The 7,448-nt window shown below is 43.9% G+C and overlaps 1 pseudogene; it reads left to right on the top strand.

Moving 5' to 3' along the window:
• The first annotated feature begins 1,433 nt into the window (after nt 1-1,433).
• On the top strand, nt 1,434-2,929 carry LOC143158854 (uncharacterized; annotated as a pseudogene).
• The last annotated feature ends 4,519 nt before the right edge of the window (nt 2,930-7,448 follow it).

The raw sequence follows: 7,448 nt of genomic DNA, 5'->3' as shown, positions 1-7,448 counted from the left end.
GGACTGAAATCAGGCACTGGCACCCTTTCAAGGGTGTTGTGCCAGTCAGTATTTTTCCTGCCCAAATTAGAGTTTAAGCATGCTGGTAGGAAGTTGACGGGAGCCAGAGGCACTGCTTCTCAGCCAGACAACATGCCATTGATGAGAGGTTCAAACCCCTTAGGAGACAGGGCTCGAACTGCTGCCTCTTGTAGGAGACTGGGCTTTTAGATCCCAGCCCAGATGCTGGCCCTGCTGATGGGTCCTGATGTCTTTCCAATACAATATGGCTGCATACAACCTCTGCAAAGTTTCTGACCCTGATTTTCCCATCCTTGGTTTCTAAGAACATTTTGTTATATTCAGTGCTAGAAGCAAACGCTAAGACCAGTTGAGAAATGGACCCAAAAGGCAACCACAAAGTCACTTATTTTATATTATTCAGCATCTTCTTTCTTTCACTTTCATTCTACCAAACAGGCAAATCCTTAAATATCTTGGAGAATCTTCTGATTTTAAAAAGCAACAAAGGAAGCTGCATCAAAACAGCAATGATGGCTCTAGCAGTGGTCAGGTAACAAGCAACAAAACCTTGCAGTAAGTCAGCAAGTTCCTATCCCACTTTGGTCTGGGGACTGGGATGTAAGTAGCAACAGTGAAAATGTCTTTAAAAGAAACAGAGATGTTCAAGGCAGCGTTATTTCTTCAAAATCTTTTTCTCTCTCTCCCTCTTACGTACATGTGAGAGATTGAACTGTAAATCATTTGCCTCAAAGATTGTTTGTCTAAGCGAAGAATCCTCTGGCTGCTACAAGGCCACAGAGATAACGGCTACAAGTGGGAGACTGAACTGTAAAACACTTGAAGACATCCTGCCAAGTCAGGCACCGGTTGCGTGAAGAGCAGGGGGTTGGGGGTCCTGGGGTCGCGTGAAACGTGTGCGCATATGCAGGAATGTGGAGATATACAGGTATGTGTCGTTGTCATGGAAATTGCAGCCCTGGAATGAGGATAAAAGGGACTGCCAAGACAAGCCCGGCGCAATCGCCCACCACTGAAACATCAAAAGACTTGGACCCTCGGGACACCATGGATCCATGGTGGTGACTATCCTTGCAACTCTGTCCCTAATGCTTGCTTAACTTCTGTCTTTTTATTCCATTCTATCCTGTCGCTACTAACTTCTCTTTTCTACTTTTGATAATAAAAATCTGTCTTGGGTACACGGCATTTGACCTCATTTGTGTCTTAATCTTGCTCTCGGGATCATATCGAAACCTCTCCCAACATTGGATTGGGACATTAATTGGCATCACGGACAGGATCCCTTGAGACGAGAGTGCTGCACTGTTTCCCAAATACATGAGACCTCTCAGGAAAGTAAGGGGTGCGGGTTTGTGTTTGAAACTTACGTGCTGCCTTCCTGAGACGACTGCTTCCCCGCTTTATATAAGATGAATGATACTAAAAGTGCCCCTTTGGGGAGAGAAGTTTTGGTTGAATTCTTGGAAAAACATAATGCACGACCCTCTGTGCCCGGGGTAGACTGGGCTCGGGAAAATTGGTATAGTTTGCAGAGTGTGGTTGATCGAACGAATGCTTTGCAAAAGGATGTGAGAATAAGATCAGGAAGGGGAAAATCGATTGTTTGTGCTGTTCTCGGTGCCAGTTTGGCCGCTGCTGTAGACGCTAGGGAACACTGTCGCATTGAGGAATCCCAAATTGGTGAATCCCTTCAAAGCCTTGTTCGGTCCTTGCAGGGGCCAAGTGGTGGAATTAAAGGAACAGCTTGAAAAAAAGAGAGGCCAGGTGAGACATCTGCAGACTGCTCTTAAGGAGCAACTCCTTGCAGGCAATGCCCATGAGGAAGTATCCTCGAAGTCAGAAACTGGTTACCCGTTTGGCAACTTACAGGCAGCAAGAGAAAGAGTAGAGAAATTAGACCTGCCCTCGTTGCGACCCTTGGTTAAGACCGAGTATGTTTATGATGATGATCAGGATCAGTTCCCACAAGTCGCAACCAAGAAGGTCCCCTATACCGCCACCGAGTTGACAAAGTTAAAAAAGGATTTTGGCTGAACTCCTAGGGAGTAGGAGACGGAGTATGTGTGGAGAATATCGTTATCTGGAGGGGATCAGATTTTCTTGAGTGAAAAGGAGGCGGAGGGGTATTGGGGACCGGGAGTATTTTTAACTACTGGAAATTATCGTGCCCCTTGGTCATTAACCCAGTGGGCAGCCTATTGGGTGGGGGGCTTGAACCCCTTGGAGGGGGGGATCCCCTCGCAATTACAAGGACTGTTGATCAATTGGTGGAAAGTGTGCAGAAAGCAGCTTGTTTGCAGATGATGTATGATCGAAAGTTGGAGCCTAGGCAGGAGTCCCCGATGATGATGCCGGTAGACCCCAAAAGAATGACTCCCCTTATAAGGGGACTCCCCGGTTCCCTGAAGCTGATTGGTATACAATTACAGGGAAAATACAGGCAATGCCTCAAGGCAAGAGAGTTGCGGCTGCTTTAGAAGGACTTACGCCCAATCGGCACCGCTTGCCCCCGAATAGGAAGATGTGGACTTGGGGGGAGGTAGCCCAAGAATTGATTAATTACGGGCGCAAGTACGGCACCGTCAACCTTCCAGCCACTAAAGCAGACTCCAGGGGCCTGAGGCGAGCTGAAGTAAAAATGGTTCCGTGCCCTGGGGGTGATAGAATAACATCTCTTGTTAAATCACCTGGAGGGAGGGACATTCTAAATAAGTGCAATAGCCTGTGCACAAAGGGATGGCAAAAGGGGATCCCGCGGGATTTAATGGACGGGTTGCCAACAGACAAGTTAGAAAAAATGGTGTCTGGATGGCCTGATAAGCTGACAGACAAAGAGTCGGGTTCCAAAAATACCACCCCCTGTGCACCCTCTTTAATTGACTTGTTAGAGACAAAGGTCCCCTGAAACTTGGCGGGAAACTAGATCCTTCGCCCTCCGATGGAATGTATATTAGACAGCTCACTGAAAACAGCCGGGGTGATTTACTAATTACCGGCATCGTGGGGCCGAAACAAGTCCCGGTCACATTTTTGGTAGATACTGGGGTTCAAATTTCAGCTATTAAAACGAGAGATGCCACTAACTGTGGGGTTAAATTTTCTAAACCACATTTTGTCCAAAGGCCCCAACTATTACACCAGCCCCATACGGCCCTGATCATCCTAAAAGTCTGTTGCATTTTCCAGGCCAACCAGTTTTGGTTGAACTCCCCACTGTGGGACCTGTACCCTTGGTACTGACAACCCCCGCGAATAAGTATGCCTGGAAGGCAAAAGATGCTTACGGAAAGGAACATAAGATTAACACAAGGTGGATTATTCCATCTTTCTAACAATAACCTGCCTCCGGTTCCTTAAAATGAACCAAGTCTGCTTTTCCTTTCTTTTCCAGGTGGAGAGTCCAAAGCCAGTCAGAAGAAACACATGAAGCTGTTGATTGTCTGTGTGGTGCTGTCAGTGATTGCTTCGTTAACATTCATAGGGTGTTTAATATACTATCATAAATGGTGTTGGGGTAAAAGAGGGGACCCTGATGGAAAAGAAAATTCTTGTATAGACACAGATTCTGAAAAAAAAAATCTGTAACATTCTAAGTCAAAGTGAAAGAAGCTGTTAATTTTCAGTTTGATATTTTTATTGGTGGTATTATTGGTTTTTATAGTTTGCTTGCTAATACATCTGAAAAGATGTTTTGGATGATGGGTATTGTCCTTGGCATAATGGGAAGCTCCTGCTCCCCCCCCTCTGACTCGTTGTGGCAAAATGAATTTATTGTTTTAGGTCAACAAGTGGCTAATGCCTTTAATCTCACTAACTGTTAGGTATGTGGAGAGCCATTTGGTCTAGAAAAATGGCCATGGACCTCTGTCCCCCTTTCTCCTAAATGGCTAGTGAGCAACTACAGCGAAGTCAGAAACGATACATACTGGGAGGAGGATCTCCTATCGCCCTGGACAATACAATACCCAACCAAAGGTGAATATTGCCTAAATCGAATGCAGGAAAGTGGCGTTTTTGTAGGGAATAGCAAATGTAACTGGACCTATACATATGGGAATTATTGTATCTCCTACGGAAACTGTAATAACACATGCAAGATGGGCATGGCGAGACAGTAACGGAACAGAAAAACTGTTTTGCACCTTCTGGTTGCCTTCCAACAAAACAGGCCCAACCCACTCTTTGAAATTCTATGGACCAGCCCTAAACGCCAGTGTAAATTGTGCATGGCAAAACAAAGAGGGGGCATGGTCCTGTAATATCACGGATAGGCGTAATAGGTCAACCCTGTTATTTCATCCTCTGGGAGTACAGAATATAACATATTTCCAAATACCATGGACCCCCACAGGCTTGTTTGAAAATGGCACATGGACACTAAAAGGTTAGTATTAGTATTAGTATTAGTATTATTAGTATTAGTATTATTAGTATTATTACTGGATCTGTGGACATCACGCATACAAACAATTGCCTAAAAATTGGACTGGGGTGTGTTATGTGGGGCTAGTTCGCCCCTTGTTCTTTTTACTCCCAGAGGATGAAGGCAACGGATTGGGTGTTAAGTTGTATGATGATCTCAATCGATATCGGCAGTCTATTGATACCTCTATAGCAGGTGGAAGTGGTCAAACCTAGGGCAAAGACGAGTGGACCCCTCAACGTATTATACGACATTATGGACCTGCCACCTGGAACCCCAATGAGTGGGTTAGCGGTGCTCGAGAACCTATCTATAATTTGAATTGCATCATTCGGTTGCAAGCTGTTCTAGAGATTATTACTAACGAGACAGCCCGTGCCCTGGATCTATTAGCAGATCAGGCCACACAAATGTGAACAGCGATATTCCAACATCGCATGGTTCTCGATTACCTGCTAGCCGAAGAAGGGGGTGTTTGTGGTAAACTAAATGATTCCAACTGTTGCTTAAAAATTGATGACCGGTAAAATCGTTAAACAAATTACTGCAGGAATACGGAAACTGGCCCATGTTCCCGTCCAGTCATGGAAAGGCTGGGATATTGACTTGTTTTCCTGGCTCCCAGGCGGCCCATAGATTAAGTGAATTCTATTTTATTTGCTATGTGGATTTGCCATGTTGTTGTTTTTACCATGTATCATTCCGTGTCTTATACAGTTAATTCAACGTGTTGTAACTAATATGCAAGTTGTACCCACTGTTTCACCTGATGGTGTGAAGCAAATTCGCGCTGTGCGTCAGACAATGCCGTCAGTAGTGTGGATTTTATGGAATGCTCTTTTCTGGCCTTCTCTACATAACTATCTTTTCTTAAAACCACCATGGGTCCTGAAGCAGTCTTTGAGCCACAGGGTGGTGTGAGAGACTGACCTGTAAATCATTTGCCTCAAAGATTGTTTGTCTAAGCGAAGAATCCTCTGGCTGCTACAAGGCCACAGAGATAACGGCTACAAGTGGGAGACTGAACTGTAAAACACTTGAAGACATCCTGCCAAGTCAGGCACCGGTTGCGTGAAGAGCAGGGGGTTGGGGGTCCTGGGGTCGCGTGAAACGTGTGCGCATATGCAGGAATGTGGAGATATACAGGTATATATACATGTATATACGTTGTATATATATATACAACGACAGATATACATGTCGTTGTCATGGAAATTGCAGCCCTGGAATGAGGATAAAAGGGACTGCCAAGACAAGCCCGGCGCAATCGCCCACCACTGAAACATCAAAAGACTTGGACCCTCGGGACACCATGGATCCATGGTGGTGACTATCCTTGCAACTCTGTCCCTAATGCTTGCTTAACTTCTGTCTTTTTATTCCATTCTATCCTGTCGCTACTAACTTCTCTTTTCTACTTTTGATAATAAAAATCTGTCTTGGGTACACGGCATTTGACCTCATTTGTGTCTTAATCTTGCTCTCGGGATCATATCGAAACCCCTCCCGACGTTGGATCAGGGCAGTACATACAAATAGATTCCCAGTATTCACATTTGGTGTGCTTCATTTCTATTGCTCTGCAGAGTTATTCATTCATTCCTTTCACAGAGCTGTGGTGAGGAGCCCAAAACTGAGTTTCTCGCCCCGATTCTCACAGTTTTTTATCTCACCCAAACTGGATGTCTACAAATTAGATAGCTAGGCAGCAAAGTCTCCCATTACATTCAATGGAAAGAAACAGTTACCTCCAGAGGGGGCTTGTCTCACAAGTTATGTGAGATTTAGACTTGTCTCTAGGTTTGGTGTCTAAGACGAATGAGAGGAGATGAACTGCTCACTGTTTCAGTCCAATGATGTTGAAGGAGCATGGGGCTGGTTTCCCGGTAGCCCAGGCCAGCCTGACTGAAGGCTGGTATGGGCCTTTCCTCCAAAAGTCATTTGGTTCTTCCCTTCCCAATAACTGACACTGGAGCTTGTGGGATCCTTTTCAACATGTTCATTTAGCAGGCCATCAGAAGGATCACTGAAGTCACTGTAAAATTGTCTGAGATGAATAACTTTTTGCTGCTTAAATTTCCTGAGATAATTTTATTTCTGTTTTCTTTTGTGTGTTTGTTTTTGTGGGACTGGTTAGAGGGTTATGTTCCTGACTGTTAACTACAGAGGTCGGTTCCCACTCTGGTTTCTGAGCTGACAGGATACACTTGCTGTTTTCAAGTGTTATTTCTGTGAAAAAGAAAAAAAAAATCTAGAAACCTTTTTGGGAAATGAAAGAGAGTATTGCACATGCTCTCTATTTCAGCAGTTGAATTCCTGAGGGAAGCACCCGATACTGGAGAAAGTGGAAACAGTGAACTTGATACAGCCATACATGGAAATGCAAAGTGAATTTGATTAAGAGTAAAAATGGCAAATGGTTAAACTTTTGTGTCTTCTGTTCTGAACCATGATTAGAAACAGTCAGCTGAGCTCTCTGTGCAGCAGACTTGCCTAAACTTACCTAAAACACATGGGGCCATCTTTGCGACTCTTCTGTTTATTGCTGTTTATACCCATCAGGTGTGCAGGTGTGCTTTTGCCAGCTAACAGTTCACAATTTCATATATCCATATGTAGTCTATATATATAAAGGTGCATATCAGGACATTCACAGTTTAAATCAATATCATTTTAGGTAATATTCCTTCTTTCCATTCTCTTATAGTTCTTGTGTCTCTCTTCCAGCATAACCACAGACCACCGATGCCAGAAGCCATATGTCTTCACTTTGAATATTTATAAGTAGTCTGTAGTCCCCTTTGGTTTATTGTTTCTGACTGATCTTTGTTTTTAGAGCAATTCATCAGTTTAAAAATAGATGGGTGTGTTACATTCAAAAATCCTGATGAAGGATGAATGCTTTGATCTTTTCTTATTCAACAAATGTGCTAAATAATAATTCTTCATATGGTGTAACTCTCTAAGACTTGCTTAACACAAGTATTTATCTGTTTCTGAG

This window comes from Aptenodytes patagonicus, chromosome 3 (genome assembly GCF_965638725.1).
Source record: "Aptenodytes patagonicus chromosome 3, bAptPat1.pri.cur, whole genome shotgun sequence".
Taxonomy (NCBI): domain Eukaryota; kingdom Metazoa; phylum Chordata; class Aves; order Sphenisciformes; family Spheniscidae; genus Aptenodytes; species Aptenodytes patagonicus.
Note: the sequence above shows the minus strand (reverse complement) of the source record. Positions and strands in the feature narration are given on the sequence as shown.